Raw genomic sequence first — 21,405 nt, 5'->3', positions numbered from 1 at the left:
CCTTTCCATGAAGGTTTTGCTCCGCCGGTAGGAAAACGGGTCCCAGCCAGCCCGGCCGGGACTTAAAAGTGGTTGAGTACATCAGGAAAAACCCATCGGCGTCGACGCCAAGCAGTTCAACTCCAGCATCGGGATGATTCAACGGATCAAAGTTAGGAACTCCCTGAAAACGTACAAGAAACAGAAGGTGCCGAAAAAGTCCCTGGTACAGCAAGCTCAGGCCAAAACAAGAGCGCGAAAACTGTATAACCGGATTCTACAGAATAAAGACGGATGCATCCTGATCGACGACGAAACCTACGCCAAGGAAGACTCTCGAGCGCTGCCCGGACCTGGACGACGCTGACACCACGGTGGTGATGGAAAAGTTTGGCCAGAAGGTGTTGGTCTGGCAAGCAATTTGTACCTGTGGTTCGCGGTCGTCGATTTTCTTCACGAAGGACACAATTAACTCCAAGGTGTACGAGGAAGAATGTTTGAAGAAGAGAATGCTGCCACTGTACAGAAAGCATAAGGCTTCTCCTCTCTTCTGGCTGGATTTGGCTACAGCCCACTACGCCAACTCCGTTCTACAGTGGTTGTCAAAAAATAATGTACAATTCGTGGAAAAGGACATCAACTCACCGAACTGCCCGGATCTTCGGCCAATTGAAAGGTATTGGGCAATTGTCAAGCGGCACTTTCGGAAGCAAGGTGTTCCAAAACATCCAGGAGTTAAAAAAAACTGGACAGCTGTCACCAATGTAATTTTTCTACAATATATCGAAAACTGAAGTCAAAATATGTTTTTTTTTCGCTTTTTTATTCAATAATCAATGTTGCATATAAGTAGATGGGGTAAAACGCGAAATTCATCCCTCAATTTTTAAGAATTTATTTTTTTTTCGCAGAAATTGTCATGTGACTTTAAGTCCATCATGTCAAGATATTACTGTAAAATTAGGGTAGCTAAGAATTGATCAAACATGAAAATGTATGTATAAATGGTAACAAGTTATATATTATTTTTATTGTTCGTTGTTTCAAATACTATCATCTCATATTTATGAAAACGTAATGGTTTTATGTATGTATTGTTGCTTTTGTTAATTTCCCCAGATAAGATCAATCCATTTATACCTTAATTTTTTAGTAATATTTTTCCATGATGATACGTCCACTTTCATTAAAATTTTACCAAAAAATTGATAACTACTGAGAAAAACAAGGATTTTTCTCAGTAGTGTGTTTACCCCATCTTTCGTTACATTAAATAAAAGCTGAACAAAAAATTTTTTGTATGATTTTTGTTCCATTCTCAAGACGCATTAAAAATCCAAATATGGGAGCCAGACAAAACTATTGATTAAGGTAAATTAGTTCCAGCAATGTTCAGCAATGTTGATGACTGTGAAAATTAGAATAACCACCCTACTGTATCCCAGTCATAGCCGTTTACTTTTTTGGCAACAGCTGATGCTCCGATACGATACGACACTGTCTGTTTTGTCGACCATCGTACCGTATCGACGTGGTCGTTTTCGCATGGATTGGAAAATCCACTCGGCTGACGATGCGACGCGGGCTTTGTTGCGCGTGCGGTCGAGTGTCGTCAGTTTGCTCGTAACACCCACAAAGCGTGGTGGTGATTGGTTATTATTTGTTTAAAGAACCAAGTCTTCCGGCGGTTCAACACATTCTGATCGATTCAGTGTGATATCGGGTTTTACAATGCCGTAGCGTACACAGCACAGTACAGTACTGATAGCAACTGACCTCATTATTATCGTGTTGGTTGGTTTGTTTACTCAAATCGATTTGGCATTTCGAGGAGTGATATGAGTGTAGCACGAGCCTATCGAGTGAACGGATTGGAAATACAGTCCACGGTTGTGCCATACCATACATTTCCCTTCACCAAGGACGGTGTTAATAAGAGATGAGTTTCATGAGCTATGCGGTCCTGATGACGTTAATGCTGGCTAAAAGTGCAATATCAACTCCTTCGCTACCAGATCGTCATCAATCGATAGTGTAATTATGAACGGTTTCCATCCAAGAAGAGCCGATAGCGGCACTGGTGACAGTGATGAAATACATTTGATGATTGAATTATTGCAGTGCTGTGAGAGCTGCGCTAGAAGTTAGAAGAGTTCGTGTCCAGAAGAGATCAGATTTCGAGAGACCGGGAGAACTCTGGCCGGAAAGCTCAGCCAGGTGTGTCTGGTCTGACCGAAGACGTCAGCTGAGTTTAGTTCATTCTGTTCAGTCAAGCGAAAGCGGGTTCGGTGGGTGAGCGATTAGCGACAGTAACCGGATTAAACCGAAGTGAGTGATTTATAACAGGTATTTCGCGAACCGAAGCTTGTTTCAAGTTTTCAAAACGAGAGTGTTTAGGTTTAAAATTTTAAATGTTACGTTCGTTGAATGTAAATTTCTCTGTTCGAATTTGCTTTTAAGTGCATAATGAGTCAGCTTTGGGTATAAGGAAAACAAAAAAAATATATCTTCTTTATTGCCGGTGATTTAAGCGCCTAACGCGCCAAAAAATCCAATCGTAGAAAGTGAATAGCATTTTGCTAGCACACAGCTTTGCAAAACAACGCGAAGCCGCATATCAATATCGAAGCGCGGCCACGGTCGGCATCAAATTGATGACGTAATTTCGCCGTCATTCGTTTGCTGCGTGTTTCATGGAAAGAATTATGTGATCGGGCATAAGCAGAATAAACTCCCACATGGTATTAAAAAAAGGTTCTAATCGTATTAAGGGGTTATATCTCTTTCGGCTCGAGAAAAGAAGCTCATATCTTTCGATTTTATTCTAGGTAGTTCATTTTTATGTTTGTGAAATTTGGGTCGTGAAATTTACAGTCTTGATATCACATCGATCGACATTTTAATGTCCGCTTTCTATCTGCTTTGATGTCAAATGCAGTTAAATTAGCTATGGAATTACTGACATGATATATTTTTACATCTTTTTGGGTTGTAAATTTAGATCCCTTGCATGTGCATCTATCGAGAAGTAAATTTACATGACTTTTTCGTGCTGTGTAGCAATCGATGAAAAACCAGTTTGCCTAAATCTGTATAGCAATAGAAGCTGTGTTGTTCAATAACCTACTTTTGACGAATTAATTTGAATTTACTCAAATGTTGGAGGTTTGAGCGGTTAGTTGTTCAAAAAATGGTTGAATTTACTGTGAATTTGCACGAGCCAATCAGACCCCGCTAGGGACACGGATTCGAAGCATTGTTGTTTTAAAATTTAGGCTCGCTTATCTAACCGATCTTATCGAGCAACAGCCTGGCTTAATTTTATATATTTTTAGTGACAACATTATAGAATGAGGGCTTATCGAAGAAATAGTATTTTTACCATACCTATTCAACCGATTTGTGATGAAATAATATCGCAGCTGATGCTTAAATACTAGACAATGCGGCTTGTTGAAAAATGCTAACCATTTTGAGTAAGCAGTGAATGGCGGTAAAAAATGAAACATATTTGATTTGTAAATTTATTCAGGAGCAAGGGAAAGCTCAGAATAATTGAGATTTGAACTATCCTTCTTCAACAAACACAAAACCTTCTCATCTTTTGTATCAACCGATAGTTTTATTGTAATCTAAACTATTATGCTAATTCCAATTAATAGCTATAATTATTAAATAATTTAACAGTATGACTTTCTTTGGAACCTAAGTAATTGTGTGAGGGTTCTGGGGATGAGGATCTAGTCTGAAGCCAATTGTAAGTTATACCACAGGTTACAGACACACGCTCGGATAACTATTTTCAAAAACCTATGAAAATTTCAATACGTCAGAAAAAATGAACTCACTACAGCCACCTATTCGCCAGTTCGATAGGAACGTTATTTCGTCTGTTACAGACATATTACAATTATCACGATTGAAACACTTCTCACGCGATTTCTACAAGTTATTCCATTCACTTTTAAATCACATGTGAATTCAATCGGGCAATCGGAAGAAAACAAAAAATGGACTTGTATTCAGAATCTGTTATTTGTGACCTTACCTAGTCGGATTTCTACTCGATTAACATATCATAACAGAAGTATACCTAAGCTGTTTCTCGTTGTTTGTTTTACTTGTTAGAAACTCTTATTATTCAAACCACTAAGTTTTTCACATATTTCTGCGCACTTTTTTTCGAAGGTGGCTCTCAATTGTAAGCTTGATAATACTTGTTGATTGGATAGTATCAGTTGATAGTACTAGCTAGTTGCATAAAGTTATGAAGTTCATAAAACAGAAATTATAATCTACACAGCAAAAAAATGAATTGTAACAATCTCGATGTGATTATCAATTGATGTGAAAAAAATGTACTGAACATCAAATGCAATAACTTTCAATTTTCAAGAAATATTGCAGATAAATCACACGTTATTACATCGAAACAGCGTATTGAGTAGATTACATCACCTTAAATGAATACTGTATATGATTCTGATATGGAATTAGGCATCTTTTCGTGTAATATTACAACCTTTTGAACGACACAAACATTGTTGTGATATTATACCGTAATCGCTACTCATCAGTAGTGAGTAGTGATGTGAAGCAAAATTGATGTAATATCACAAATGTGATGGTGTTGTTCTAAAGGTTGTAATATTACACTAAAAGATGCATAATTTCCTATCAGAATAATCTAAGTATTCAGTCAAGCTGATGTAATCTACTCCATACATTATTTCTATGTAATAACGTGAGATATATCTGCAATATTTCTGGAAAACAGAAAATTATTGCTTTTGATGTTCAGTACGTCTAATTTTTTTTACATCGATTGATAATCACATTGAGATTGTTACATTTTTTTCGCTGTGTGGAATCGGAATGAATCATTTTCTGTTCTTATTTTCATTCATAGTCAAGCGAGCTCTCGAAACGTAAATAAAATCATACTAATCCAGAAGAGATAAAAGTCGTAAGACGCGTGGGCCAAATATCAGGGAAAATCAAGGAAACTTGACGACAAATTGATGCTTAAGAATGTGAAGAAGGAAACTTGAGACATTGGTGTGTAACATAATTAACCAACGTTTTCAAAGTTACATTCCGTGACACCTAGCTTTATGTCATAACAAACGTACCGTCTTAGCTTGGCATTGCACTTGGATCATTCAATGGCGATGGCGAGAACGTGCACCGAAAAACCGGAACCTTTGCGAGCGTTCCTCGTAGCGTAGTAGGATACCTATTTTTACAACCGCCTTGACGAAGCGTGGTGAAATGAAATATCGAATACGGGGAATTGCGTTCGCGCTGCACAATGGTTCCGAAGTGGTTTTTAGGAAGACAATCATGTTTGCGAATAAATCATTTAGTTGCAGATTTTCGGTGTTTTTGTGATAATGTTGGTTATGATTTTACTCTATACTCACCCCTATTTTCTGTTAATTTCATATGCACATACATCACTTCACAAAACTGTATAAGGGAATTTATTTCAGTCACTAGCTGTGACCTCCATCAGTGTTTAAATACTTCTGCTGAAAGAAAGCTGCTCAACTTTCCTTCTTATATGTAAACATCGGTGAATAATATAAGTATTATTCATATGAAATGATCTTTCTAAAGTTATTTTTTAACATTCACAAATAGTGACCGAAATTCGCAGAAGCACCAGATATTGTGAAGTGAGAATTCTTAAAAGAATGCAAATAATCAGTGTTGTGAGTAAACAAGAAAAAAGTGTTATTTTGGATGTCAAGGTGACTTTTATAGTTCTAAAGTTCCACAAAGTAGTTTAAAGTTGTGATGCATGTACTCGCAGAAATAGAAACCGAAGGAAAAGTTAGTTTGAATCTCGCTAATTTTATTTTAATTCAAAGCGGCTTTCTCTGTCCCATTTAGAGTTGTGTGCTTCTCTTTTGAGGGCTAAACTGTACACCCGAGTCTCAGCGGCATTGCGAATGGAAGAAACTCTTTGCTGGTTCTGATCAGATTCTAATGTCACATTACACTGGACACAAGCTTTAATTAACACATGGCGTCGGGACTCGCACGTACGGAAAATGATTTTTTTTCAGAAGAATTAGTCTTTATCATATCGAAAACGACTGGGGAACTTTTCTATATTGTAAGTATTGTTTTTTTCTGATGAAATAAAATATCGTCTATAAATATTACGACAATCAAAATAACAAACCGTTCAAAACGCTGTGCAGAATTAGAATTAAACTTATCGTCAAAAGTGATGAAGTGGTTTTCAACTTTTCTGAAAATAAAGCCACCTGATATTGTTCCGGGTTGGCAGTTCAATGCATAAGGCACTGGTCTTACAAACCAGTTGTCGTATGTTCGAGCCCCGACCTGTAAGGATTCGTAGTGTCAATAGAATCGTAGCACCAGCCATGCAATGGTTCTTCTGTACACTCTGAATCGATTGCGAAGTCTGTAGAAACAGAAGGTCAAATTCCACTACAGGAATGGTAATACCCAAGGCTTTGTTTTGATATTGTGTATTTACACCACTGGAATCGGAGGTCATCATCATCATCATAAACCTGAATACAAGTGGATTGATTTCTAAAATCAAGATACTATAATGCTTTCTTCGGAAATGTTGGCGAAATACTGGAATTAGCATTACGATGAATTCGTTTCGTTCTGCCGTAGTTTTATGTAGAATGAAAATAAATTTCACATACACTTTTATCAAACGGGATTTTTGATTTAAAATTCATTGGTAAAAGTTTTCTTGAAATAGTAAAAGGTTGTATTAAAAGTGTATTTACAGCTTTTTTCATACAGTTATAGCGAGAAATGTTTTATATATTTTTGATTGTTTGATTCAGTGTACTGATTAGAAAAGCATCAGCCTGACATTATTCGAGTCTGCTATCTTCGAGAGTTATGGCATATTCTTTTGGATTGCGTTTGCTAGGTTGCTAGAGTGCTGAATGATCGGGATCAGCGCCTTGTATCACCATTAAATTAAACATTCCTTTTCAGGACTTCTGAAAATATCAAAAAACTTGTTTCGAAAAAATATTTCGCTTAGATACAAATAAGTTGACATGGAATACAAAAACCCTGCTACTTGAATATTCAAAGCGAATTTTAGCAATAGTTGCGTAGTTGAGAATTCGATCAACCTTATAAGACTGTTCGATATATTTGTCCACACATCTTCAATTGGATGACTCATGTGACTGAGATGGCTAATCTAATTTCATCCTTTCCACTCGACATATGCTAGATTCCGATATATTTGGCAATTTTTGTCCTACTATACACCACTTGAGAACCACTGTGCGCTATCCTGAACCCTTACCAACGTTTGTTCCGGTTAGTTGATGCAGGTTCGGTTTTTTGGTTGGCAAACAGCTGACTGACATAGACCTTGAATTGGATGTTGTTGGTTTTTGTCCTTGCTAAATTGCATCACTGTGTGCGGTCAGAGCTGGGGTTATTTATTATGGTGTCTGGTGTGCTTTAGTATCGAGAATAGCCGGTCGTGAGAGGAGGACAATTGGTTAAGTGAGTTAATCGCCGGTAAATTCTGTATGCTCACTATTTCGTTACTGAGGAGTCTTTTGATCGGAATCTATTTTTCAGAGATTTTATTTGGTAAACAGGAATGTAGAAAATATTAGGAAATGACTCTTGCGTTCGAAAATGTGATTGCGACAGTGTAATCTAATCTGAGAAATGTTTTACTAGGCTCCACATTTGTTTTGATTGCGATATCATCTACATGCAATGTTTTTGTCGTTTCATAAATAAAAATTAAATGAAGAGTTCCCTCAGCAACGAAATAGTGAGCATACAGAATTCACCATCAACTAACTCAGCCAATGAAAAGGAAGACATACATCTTTTTGTTAGTTGTGTGAGGCCTGAAAAATTTAGAAAGTCTTAAGAGCCGGTATAATGTTTCAGTTATATTACATTGCGTATCAAAAACAAAAAAACCAATAGAAATATTTTCATGGGATATTTTCGATTTTATCACTATTTATAACAGTGATAGTTGAGGAGTAATTGGTTTATCAATTGTGTTTTGTATCATTGATTTGTCGTCGCTGTTATTGTTTTTGTAGCTATCTGTTGTTATTTATCATTGTGTGGGGTGCTCATGTTGTTGTAGATCGTAAAAGAAATGTTACGTGCAATGGTTGGAATTGTTTAGTAGACGAGAGCGTTTTATTATTAATGTTTTAATTATGTGTGATTTTTGTAGATGTCGATCGATTTACATTGGTAACTTGTATCTTGACCAAAAATAACGTGAGAAGGAGATATACTATATACGTATACCTAAAAAAAATCCCTAACATTTCCGTATCGAATTTATGAAATCACGGAAGACCCTGTTCTATTGCTGTTTGCTAAATGATTTACTTAGAATCGACTTATTCATAACACGATGTTATGTTATGTCGGGCTTTTGAATAAGTAAGTCGTAAGTATTATGTGGTTGAGTAAATTCTTTATGATTCTCAGGATCAATTTAATCTAAACGATATATGAATACGTGATACTTCATTTATCAGACATCCATATGCAACATGCTGCGATAAAAATTCGGTAAATTCAAGGCTTTTTCATTATATACTTTCTTACTACACACAAGTTCATTTGGAATGCTATGTTGGAAAGCAAACCCAGTTAGACTGCGTGAAAGACGATCGTTTTATCCATCACTCTATGGCCACCCGTAGTAGCAGATATTTTTTTCTTTCAAGATATTTAATAAGGCACATTGTTTTAGCTCTAAGTTGTCAGGGGTATTGTTTTATAACTGCTCAAAACTAGGAGCAGATATTAAGACTTTGCTAAAGTAAAACTGAAGCAAACTGTGGGAAAGAACTTTCTTTATAAAATTCTGTCTTAATACGTTTACATCCAATAGGCTACAACTAATGAGATACAACAAATAATAATAACAAATAATAATACAACAAATAGAAATTCTTTAGTGATTTTTTTATTGTAAATTCGTTTAATTCTGAGGGATCTTTTTTGGGCCTTAAAAAGAATAAAACTGTTGAATTTCTTCAATTTTAAACAAGGCTAAGTACATTTGGCTCGATTGCAAAATGCTGAATGTCTATTAATCGGTGTAAAAATCGAACGGCTACCCATAACCGTAAAATAGGTTCAATTACGTTTTTGACTTACCACCAGTTGAATAAAGCTGGATATAGTTTTCACCCACTTGGAGTGAATAGCAATTTTGTTGTTGGGTTTTTTTCTGCATATGTCATTGTAATTTTTTTCCAGTGTGACTGTAGCTGGCGGATAACGATAATGTTTTTTCCAATTAGCAACTAATTGTAAAACAGTTGGTACAAACGCCTCGTTCCGGCTAACGAATAAGAATAAATCACTGATAATTGACCATATTATGTCTTTTGTTTTCGTTAAGTCGACCCTCTGTTCGATAATTCGTTTATTCTTTTAATACCGTTACCCGAGATAGTTGATGGTTGTTGATTTCAATATTTTTGAAAAATTGATTTTTAATTTAGGGGTTAGCCAAATTTTGTGCTAGGGCACATAACCGTTTTTATTATTTTTACGTTTCGTCTTTGACTACTCAGTGCAGAGCAGTTCAAATTGAACTGCTTAGTGCTAAACTCGGCAGATCAATTTGAACCGCTAAGAAGACGTAAAGTTTCTGCTATTTACAGAACACTTTTTGTTTTGCTACGAAGTGCATTGTTTTTTTTGACGTGCCGAACGAAAACGTGTTTTCGACTATTTCTGGCCGATGCAGGTTTGGTCATTTAGGGGTTAGCCAAATTTTGTGCTTTGTGGGCATCATCTAGTAGTAGTAGCACGTAATGAGAAATTGCGTACTATTCCAGTGAAGGAAATTTTCTATGCAAAACAAAAAAGTGTTCTGCAAGTAGCAGAAATTTTACGTCTGCTTAGCGGTTCAAATTAAACTACCGAGTTCTGCATTGAGCAGTTCAATTTGAGCTGCTATGCACTGATGTGTCAGAGACGAAACACCAGACCTGAACACCTTGTGGTACGTCAGAGATATTCGGAAGAACCAAATTTTATCGGTGTTTTGTGATGAACGGGATATTACTTAAATTAGTCGATGAATTTCTCTTGGAAATCAATGCGTTTCTCGCTATAGCCGTGTCCTAATAGAACTGGTTAAATGCAGCTAATTAATCAACATATGTATGCCTTCTTCATTTCGCGGATGATAATAAATAATCACTGTATAATTTACAACGATTCTGTTTGTCATTTCGAGGTTAGCTTTTTTCGTGCTTAGGGTAAAACCATATTTATTTTTCCTTACGCTGCATCTTCTGGTACCGCTAACTAAAGGTAAAGTTACTAGTACTTACAATCTGTTTGTCGCTTCAGTAGTGAATAATTGTGCACTGTCGACAGTACAGTTGTAGGACAATTTTTACACCGACATTCAGCTTCTGATTCTTTACATTCGAGAGAAGCTCACTAAACAGTGTTAAACATCGTAGAATTAGAAAGTACAAAGGGACAATAATACGACATCATCATTGATATAATAAATAGGCATTTCCCGATTTCTAAAGTCTCAAACACCAAACACCTCCAAAATAATGTATTCGGAACATAAGTTGCAGTAACTTGAGTACTATTAAGACACTGGGATTTGTTTTACCTCAATTTCAGTTCTGCGTCAGTCTCATGGTTATGTCTCTGACATTACGTACACACTTTGAAAAAGTTCTGTGATTTTACATCTAACTACATGCACATAATTTGAGTGTCGCAGTTCACGCAAATTTACGTGGAAGAACATTCAATATTATGTCTAAAATTCCATGACATGAAATTCATTGAAATAAAAAAAAATGAATACTGATTTCGACCGAGATGACTTGAACCGAGAATCGTTGGATCGTAAAGTACGTCTGTTAATCGACTAAGCCACAGAAGCACACATCTGCTTGGTTGATAAAAGGTTCATTTAAATTCATACAGTCTCACCCGCTAGCCGAATGTACATTACAGTAGAAACTAGTAAAATTTAAGCTAATCTAACATTAAGTCATTACAAATGAAATTTTCCGTCATTTGAAAAAATTAGGTGTTTATGAAATACATCGTATGGGGGATTAGGTCACTTCTGGAATTTGAATTTTTTGGTGTGTACTCCAAGTTATAAATTGACTTTTTTTTAATTCTTGACACTGTACAGTGGTCGAAAATAATACGGTCAAAGTCGGTACTGGCTTTCAGTGACGTTTGAGAGCTTTGGTGTCTTGATTTTAAGTAAGGGGGTAGTACCAATTTCGAGTGAAAAATATTTGTATCAAATGAATTTTTCGCCTTACAGTTTTGAAGAAAATAAGACTTTTAATGCTTTTACTTTTCGCGTAATTTCTGTACAAAAAATATTTTTCGAGATATACCGTTTTTAATGTCAAAACATTTTTTTAAGTTTCTTCCACAGAATCTATTTTTATCATATAAGTATCTACTACAAAGTTTTAGATAACATTGAAACATTGCTGACTGCAATAATTTGATATGACGTCATTTTCAGAAGATAAATAAAGTTTTATGAAAAGAATAGTTGGTTTTTGAGGTTTTTTTTCTCCAAATTGTGAAACTTTTTGAATATTATTTCGGTTTTTTTATTTGAAGTAGGTTTTATTATTGCAATGGTCAGTAAAATATAGCTAACAAAAGTAGTTTAAAAATTTGCATCAGATTGATTCTGAATCACTAGCAGAATCCAAATGCGTTGGGTTTTGAAGTAACTGGACGCTGGTAGAAGAGGGAGTGTTTTTTACGTTGGCTACTTCCTTAAGCTCGCAATGTGTGGATCCGAAGTTGTCAATTATCGGATGAAAATATATACTGTTTCATTCATTTCTCCAAGGCACGAACAAATGTAAGTTCAAAGGTAAATAAGTTCAAATTGCATTGTGTATATTATATAGTCTATTCACACAACCACCATTAGTATTGAACTAATTTACACAATATGCCGTTCATAAGCATCAAGTGAAAGAATTTGCACCCGTACTGTGGGTTGCATCTGGGCTTTTAGTTGATTTATTTTGAGAGCCGTTCATCTCACCGGACAGGCAATTATTTTAATAGAATTCTGCTGATTCCTCTTTTTCAGGAACAAATCCATCAACATTCCTAATCCACAGATACTTAATTAATCAATCCTGTTAAGAACCCGCCAAATTATTCCCAAAGCACTATTTGGAAAAACTGTTCTCTACCTTCTTTGTATTGTTGACCCCATCAAACCCATCTTTGATTATTGGTCCATACTTTCTAATGTTTCTCTATTCAAAACAACAATAAATAATAATGTTTTTGTTGATAAGAGATTAAATAACATCAACAGAAAAAGGAACGAACATTTTAATACAGATATCAGAACAAAAAAGTCAAATAATGGATAAATCTTTTCAAAAACATCCATGATTTTCCGGAACTTAAAATATTCAATGACTTCTATTGGAAGTCTTTAATAACTTATCTATTGGGATGTATGAATAAAACGTGACAATCTTGAGTTTCACTGGTGAATACTTGGAAATTATACCAAGCTTTATACATTTTATGCATACCAAATAAAACGCATTTAAAATGTATAATCAAAGAGGTCTACGGAAAAATGTTCAGTCAATATCGAGTCTAATTATAATTTTCTAATAACGAAATTCTGTCACATTTGACAAGGAAGTATAGCTACAGCTCTGTAATTATTAATCACCAGTGTTCCGAAAGCCTACATATTTTTTTCTTTGCTGTGTCACTAACGTCCGTTTATTTTTTTTCATAAATACGTTTATTTCTTAAGGCAATTTACATAAGTGTTTCTTCGCCGTAGCATCACTTTTACATAGAATTCTTATCATAATAAAATACTAATATAGTCATAACAATTAGAGTTTAATAAAACATATTCCTCTTATTTTTTAAATATCATATTAGGTATTTCGTTATTTATTATTAAATCTACTTAAGAACATTATTTGAACCAAAGAATTAACTGCTATAAATTATAAAATAAGCTGAAATTTTTATACATTTTGTTCTTGATTTCGTAACCTATTTTTAGTTTGTTTTTATCAGCGCATCATTTTTATTAAAATTTTTCTATTGGATGAACTAATGGACGCAGTAGGAGTCAGAACTAACCCTCAAAAGGGTCAATTATTAAATTGAAACTTCAATTGTCTTTATGAAATGATAAAGAAGTTTCATGTAAGAAAGGTCACGACAAGCAAGAATGTCTCGAACTGGCACATTGGATAGTCTACATTGGGTACGCAAGGAATTTAATAGTTGAGATCTGACATCACGATACTCCACGCATGTCCAAACGACATGATCAATATCGCGGTAACCTTCGCCACAAGCACAATTATTAGCCTCGGAAAGTCCAATTCGAAGAAGATGCGCATCCAACGTGTAGTGATTGGACATGAGTCTGGACATCACACGAATGAAATCCCTACTCACATCCAGTCCCTTGAACCATGCCTTTGTCGATATTTTAGGAATAATTGAGTGCATCCACCGACCCAGACCATCTTTATCCCAAGAAGCTTGCCAGTTGGCAAGTGTTCTTTGGCGAGACGCGCTATAGAATTCGTTGAAAGCAATCGTTCTCTCATAAATTTCACCTTCAATAACACCACGTTTGGCTAAACTATCGGCTCTTTCATTGCCTGGAATAGAGCAATGAGCCGGGACCCAAACTATTGTGATTTGATAATTATTGATCAATATGTCGTTCAGGCACTGTTTTATTTTGCCCAAGGAAATCGGTTCATTTTTGCCAGCAGCGTTTGAGCGAATGGCTTCAATTGCACTCAGACTATCTGTGAAGAGAAAATAATGGTTTGGAAATAATGTGACGATTACACTCAAACTATAATGAACTGCTGCTAACCCTGCTATATAAATAGATGCAGGTTCTTGAAGCTTGAATGAGACCGAAACATTATAGTTGAACATACCAAACCCAGTAGCCTTTTCATTTCGTGATCCGTACTTGTAAAACATTTTCTCAGAGTCAATATGCCTGAACTTACTTGAAAATATTTTTGGGATTTCCATCGAGCGTAGGTGTTCCGGGATTCCACGCACTTCGCGCTGCATGGATGTGTCGAAAAATGAAGTTGAGTCAGGGAACGTCCGTTTATTGTTGATTATCATTTTAGTTTGTATTTTAATTTACGATTGTTTATTTTGCACATGTATTGTTTATTTATATTCATGTAGGTTGTGTTTCGATTTTATTACTATTCTCTATTATTAAAAATTTTCGATTGTAATTTTTATTTACATTGACTCCCGATGATAGTTTCGCGGTGTCTCAACACTGATTCACATAAAATTTGATCGCAGTAGTGCGAAACAACATGCTCACACTTTGAGAGCTTCACCGGAAGTGTACAGCCTAAATATTGTGCGATGGAAAACACCTCATTGCTGGAACAACAAATACACAATCATTCAAATTTGGAAATGGTCTCCATTCATTGATCATTGGTGTAACACAAATATGTTCGGTAAACGTTTGCCGACTGTCAAGAATCGAGGAAGATATTAGCCTCCAAGGACTTTCTCCCAACACATCAGAGTTCTATCCTAAAGAAATAATATTGGGTGATCGTCAAGCGGAGCTTTTAAGGAGTTGCGAGTTTGCGAATTTCTTTCCGCGATTAAAAAACTTTGCTTCTCAAACTCTCTTTTCCAAGGGATGTGTGAAATTACGACGAAGGAATCGAAAACCAGATTAGATCAGTGGTGGGCTGAAAGCAACCGGAATACAAACGCCATGTTACTTAGTCTTCTGATTGATTGGGTCCAGATAAAACTAATTGGGTTGTCAATTTTCTAAGAGACAGCAGCAACTTGAAAATAAAAATACGATAATTATTCACTGAAGAATGAGTTGTTTATAGATCCTCGTATCAATTCCAATATTTATCACATCATTCACATTCAGCACTCACGACTATGACCAGCTCAACTGATAGTCTAAATGCTAAATAATCAATAGCTTTTCTTTTGGGGCGCCGAAGGTGCTAATGTATCGTTAGTGATCACGGGTTTCCGTTTAGACTGTTGTCAAGTGAAATGATTATCCGTAGATCGGGTTGCTAGCAGTTTATGCAAACACTGGATACATTACTGATAACGACATGCTATGCTACACGTTTAACCAGAATACTCGTATTCGGTTTCTATTGAACATGGTTCTATAATCATATTAACCATTCCATTCGGTGAAAAACTCAGGAAAAGCTTTAAGGAGTTATACGCAAAATAATAGTAAAAAATTAGTTAACAAAGGCTAACTTATCGTAACTGGTCATAACCGGTTATGTTTACGCGCTTCACATTCTCACAACAAATCGAATTTCTTTCCGTTCCAGTAACCTTCAATCATATGTGTACGAAGAAAGATTGATCGTTGTGCACGTGATCCTCCTCCTCGCCGCACTGAAACAATTCCCGCATTGTATATCAAGTTGGTGATCGGGCGTTCATTTACGCCTGATATAGATTTGAATAAAAAATGAGCTCGATTGTTCGGGTTGAATATCGTCACTTCGAGGGGCGATCTGAGGTTCAATTGGTTGACATTTCAATTAGTATCGCACACAATTCAAGTGTCATTTCAAAAAGGCCGCAATCCTACTACAATTATTGGTTGGCTTATCGATGATTACTGCTAATAGAAGATACAAGGACTACACTGAATCCAAAGAGGGTGGCGGGCCTATTTTCATGACATAAAGTAAATCCGCTTCGACCTAGTCGATTAAAAAACTGGAGCTTGATACAAATGTGATCGAGTTCTAAGCTATCAAGAAAGCTAGTCACGTGATGCGGTCTTCCATTGAAGCGTAATGCGGGTGAAGCGTCAGAACTATTAAATAATTGACGAGTGTGATGTTTGATGCCCGGTAAATTAGCTCTCCCAGGCCGATGGTGGATGAACGATAAGTGATACAATGTGGTTGTAAATAATTAATGATTCTCTGGCATTAGTTCGAATTGATGATCATGGAAAACTGGGTATTATTCCGCACAGACTTGTAACCAACGAAAGAAGATGGAAAATTCTTTCCATCGTGGTATTTTTCCATCTCCTTCTACATGATTTCAAATGTAGTTTGAGGAATATTTAATTTTTTTCATGTCTATCAAGTTAGTCGTTAGGAAGTGAAGTCACTTGAAATTTTCTGCGTTTTGCGTCATATTTACCTGTATGTTGGACAATATGATTAAAATTTTGGTGCGAATATTGTTGTTTTAATTTTTACGAGGGTGAAACTAAAATAAAACCGATGCGAAATTTGATATATCCCGCGGACGAGTTTTGTTCATTTGATTTCTGCAATTAATTTCTCGAACAGACAGCGAAAACAGCTGTTAAAAACCAAATCTCCGGTAGTACTCTGTTTTTGCTCTGATTTCCTTTGTAATTTGTAGGCCTTGTTAGATATTGGTTGAAAAACTTCGTGCCAGCTATTCAGGCATTTCAATTTCGGGTCCGGAAGCACCGGAAAGTAATAATAAAAAAAATCAAGATATCATCTCATAGCTAGGTACAATAAACAGTTAAATTTGATAGTTTTCTTCATATTTTCGTAGGAACTCTCTGCTATGCTAGTTTGACAGTTGTGATCTGCTGCAAAATATTAATAAGTTGATAAAATATTGTGTCTTTTTTATATAATGAAATGTGACACAATCTGGATCGATTTGGATTACATTTGGATGAAACTATGTACGAATTCACAAGCAAGGTCCATTGGTCCCACACTTGATTAGAAAACGTGCTTAATCCACCAAGAAGTAAGATGAATATTCTTCGTTATGTTCAGTTTTCATAAAATTATTTTAATGACCGTCGTTTTAAATGAATGGTATTTAAAATTTTGGAACTGCAAGACGAATCGAAGATAGAAATTGTATGAAACCTTAAAATTATTCCTTTCAATCTAAACGTGTGACATTCGATTAAGCAATCCATGAGATGGTGAAGTGTGTTTTACCCTGCGCACGAGCCTGGATCATCGGACTGTTCATATGAGCCTAAGTTTGTAGAAATCAGTTAAGCCATCTCCGAGAAAAATTATGAAATTATTTTCACACATAAATTTTCTTATCTCGACGAACTTCTTCGAATGGTATAAGGGTGTAATAAGCTGTGCAAGCACTTCAAGCATTTATTGTTGCAAGCAGTATAAATCAATATAAATATGAAATTGTTTTGAATTTGAAAATACTGCCATCTTTCTAATCATGTCTGAAAGAATACAATTGTTGTTGACTTCAGGCAGTGCAAAATTCGACCTTCGATACGAGAACTTGAAGGTTTGCTTAAGGAGCAAATGCAACTGGACATTAAACGTGTGCATTTACTTCATTGCAATAAGACGAATAATGTTGTTTACATCCAGTTTTATAAAGAGTTGGATGCAATTCAATTCGCAAAAGACAATAACAATGTGCACTATGTGGAACACGAGAACATTAGGTACAACATTCCAGTATATATGGATGATAGTGCTATAGAAGCGCGTGTGCATGATCTTCACTCAAGCGTCACCGATTATTATATTCGCAAAACTATGTGCAATCTTCCGGCCGAGCGGTGGCGGAAGAGGAATAAAGAAGAGGATGTTTCTTTCAGTTCTATACGGAGTAACACTCTCCAATTCGGTTTATCTCTTATGTCATTATATTGATTCATCCACGTACTTTAGTTTAATATCACGAAATTCACCGTTTCTGAGTTTCAACTTTTTCTTTTTATGCTTTTCACTTGACAGCTACTTATTCTCAATAGTGAAGGATTAGGCTATTTAAGGAGTTCTTTCCCTCAATCTAACAAAAGTCACTAACGATTATTAATAAGGCCAACACTTCATGATGATCTCGTCGAATATATGTCTCAACATTTACTTGCTTACATTAATAAAAGAAGTTATTCTTCAACACATACTTTTGTTGTCGGATATTATCAACACTACCCCGACACGAGCAATGGTTGTGTCTAACTATTGTTTTTTACGCATGTGAATATCAAACACTGCACATGAAACTGTTAAATCTTCACTCATTACAGCAATCTTTCACTCAATTCTTTAAATGTCTTCAGAAATCTATTATATCCCATTTTTAAACAATATTTCTTACTTGACTTTGAGGTCACTTGATGCTCAAGCCTCACAATGCACACATATTTCTATGGATACTGTATTATACTCCGAACTAGCCACTAACTTGTCTACGGGCCGACGCCCGAGACTAACGGATATTTTCCGCGCACTCTGAGACTGAACTGCCTGCTAACTCTTCCCAACTATGGGTTTTTAAGCTCCTAACATTTACTTTCGGGTGAAGCCCGAAGATTTTAGTACAAGCCGAGCTTGTGATTTCAAGTAGGAAGTTCATCCGATTTTCTCCCGAAGTTCTACCGAAAGCCGGAACCACTGTCGCTAGGCCAGAGGCAGTGTCCGTAAAAATATAACTTTGTTTTTACAACATTGCCGCGCTGACTAATGCCCGGAACTGTCTATGGTTTTATAACAATAGTTTTTGTTTTACAACATTGCTATGCTTATTAATGCCCGGAACTGTCTATGGTTTTATAACAATAGCTTTTTTTTTGTTTTAAAACATTGCTACGCTTATTAATGCCCGGAACTGTCTATGGTTTTATAACAATAGCTTTTTTTTGTTTTAAAACATTGCTACGCTTATTAACAAATTTTATACTTGGAGGTTGCAGCTACGCTGATATGAGAGTTTCCTTCACATTTTCCTACTTTTTCTACGATATTAGTAAATTCGAAGGAAAATTTGCTAAGGGCGCTGCATATGTCTCAATACGGAGAGATTCTCTCTATCGAAAAAGAAAAGTGCATTAGCTGCAGTGAACAACTTACCATCCAACCAACCAGCAACTGCAAACAATGTACAACAAGGCTTATCTCCAGCAACTAGCAATGAAACCTACAACAATACCATCGATGTGGCAATGGATGACGAGACGAACCACGAACGAAGTGCCCCTCAATCCTCGCAGAAGGGAAATGGAAGCTCCTCTCCCCCTAGAAACAACGGTGACAACGAGATCCAACTCAAAAAAAAATTTTTAAAAAAAATCGGCTCAATCGGCCACGTAAAGCTTGTACGCAAATAGGCCTGAATAAAAAATATCTTTTAAATAAAAAAAAATTGCATGAAACAGTATTGAAAATCGTGTTTCACTTTATCATCAAGCGTGTAAAACTCCTACTGCTGGAATTAGGCTCAAAGTCACTTACACAAAAATGTCGATATCTCCGTTAAAATAGATGGATAGCTATTACCGTGCGGAATTTAAGTCTAAAAACATATTCTTTTTTGGGGACATTTGTGAAAGATATTGACATAAAACTTCGTATCGATCTGTATATGACACTCGGCCCTCCGGTCCTCGGATAATTTTTCTAAAGTTTGAGCGAATTCTATACCTATATTTTATATTTATAAAAAAGGTAAAATCATATCAGAACTATACTAAACTTGTAACTTGTTTTGCTATTCATACCAAAAAAGTTATATAATTAAGATTTTCCAGTCCATGGGTAGTGTTTTTTAATTTGTACCAAAATTTTATTTGTCAATAGTTGTATTTATTTAATTATCCATGGTGAATGTGGATAAAATTCAGATAGGTTTTGTGTAATTTATAATATAAAAGTTTGATACAATTTCGATAATTAACATCTGATCCGGTAATCTGCTTTTGAATTTTATACGGATTGAACTTATGGTTCTGGAGTAACGGGGTAAAATAAAAAAAAAATCCCGCCCGATCAATTAGCGCAATCTAGACTTTCTTGTTCAAGATTCAAAGAAAAGTTTTTGAAGAACATTTAGGTAATATGTATTTATGAAAATATGAGTTATATGAGAAAGGTATCATCACACAACTATCATGGGCTTAAACTGGTTTTTGTATGCACTTTCACTTCATATAATTTACACGGAAACCGTTACTTTCACAAACATGGTGTCTGAAAAAAGTGGTCGGAAGATAATAAATAGAATAGAGGAATCGGGGCAAGCAGGGCATGTTTGATATTTTATTTGGATAATGGTGTCATTTGCCGAAAATTTGGAATTTCGTTTGTTCTCTCTTCACGATGCGTTTTGATCAGTTTTCTTGCAGAAGTATTATTTTTATGACACAAGTCTTTTGTTTCTGTGCGTCGTTATGATCGTATGAGATTCTCAATCACACGTAAGTTATCTTAAAGCAAAGTCTTGGCATTACATTTATTTTGTGGAATTCGGCCTTTCTGTTTCAACAAACTTCGCAGGCGATTTATAGCGTACAGAATTATTTCATAGATAGTGCTACGATTTTACTGATACTAATAATACTAGGTAGGGACTCCGACGTTGGACAACCCTATTCATCGAACCGCCAACCTGGGAAACTTATCCCGTATTGAAAAAAAAACCTAGTATTTCATAGTGTTCTCTTTGCCTGAGTGATTGCGAACTCTTGTCCATCCTGCTGATACAATTTCGATGTGCAAAGGAGAGTTTAATTTTAATTGTATTCATTGCAGTTATTTTTTTCGACAGAATTTCATAAGTAAAAATTAAATGAAAAAAATTCTAACCTTCAATTGTAGACGGAATATTGGCTTCAGAAAAATCGTAAATATGTGATGTACATGTAAACGGGTGTCAATGTAAATGTTATCATGAAATTTTCAAAAGTATCCCGCTTAGCTTCCTACATGGAGAAAAGTCGGACAAAAAAGTCTTTTTTTTATGTCATTCGAAAAAGCTTATGCAGAAGAAAAGTGAATACTTATACATGAATTTGAAAATAAAGCGAAACAGAATAGTGGAGGAGAACGCATTTTGTTAAGATTTTGAATATTGTTTTTCAAAACTGTTATTGAAACATTTTAAATTGATTTGACTAGTTTTTTTAAATAAGTATTTTTTACGAAAAATATTTATTTAAAAAAAACAGTACAAACAGTTTGAGTGTTTTTGGCGCTTATGGGATTTTTTTTCAAATGGGTTTTTCCCGTCTTATATCCCGTCTTCATGCAGATTAATACAATCAAGATCAAAATAAATACACAAAATACAAATACAAAAGGAAAATAATGATTTCTTTCAAATCGTAAGCTCAATTGGAGTCTATTTTTAGGGCTCTTTTTTATTGAAGGAACTTTAACTCGAATATAATAATTTTATACTCAGTTCAATAATTGCCTACAGATGTGGAAACTTTTTAAGATAATTTTTATGTTAGTTTAAAACCGCTGCCATTTCGCAATGGTTCAGAATCTGTCAATTTTTATGGCTGCGTCCTGTTGTTTACACTCTTCTCTAACCACTTGTGCAGTTGTTTAT

General features: G+C 35.4%; 1 protein-coding gene across 2 annotated transcripts in view; it reads left to right on the top strand.

Annotated features, from left to right (window-relative positions):
- The window catches only part of LOC131425284 (uncharacterized), a 52,793-nt gene that overhangs the window by 26,631 nt on the left and 4,757 nt on the right, over positions 1-21,405 (top strand). Inside the window, exons 1-2 of one of the 2 annotated variants that reach the window (XM_058587042.1) lie at positions 1,592-2,013; positions 2,101-2,307. The exons of the other annotated variant lie outside the window; for it this stretch is intronic. The gene's annotated coding sequence lies outside the window, so the exon portion shown is untranslated. Of the gene's footprint in view, positions 1-1,591; positions 2,014-2,100; positions 2,308-21,405 lie in introns of those variants that run through there. 2 annotated transcript variants of the gene reach the window in all.

The sequence above is a fragment of the Malaya genurostris genome, chromosome 1 (assembly GCF_030247185.1).
Source record: "Malaya genurostris strain Urasoe2022 chromosome 1, Malgen_1.1, whole genome shotgun sequence".
NCBI classification, from domain to species: domain Eukaryota; kingdom Metazoa; phylum Arthropoda; class Insecta; order Diptera; family Culicidae; genus Malaya; species Malaya genurostris.
The sequence above is the reverse complement of the archived record's forward strand: the minus strand, read 5'-3'. Positions and strand labels throughout refer to the sequence as shown.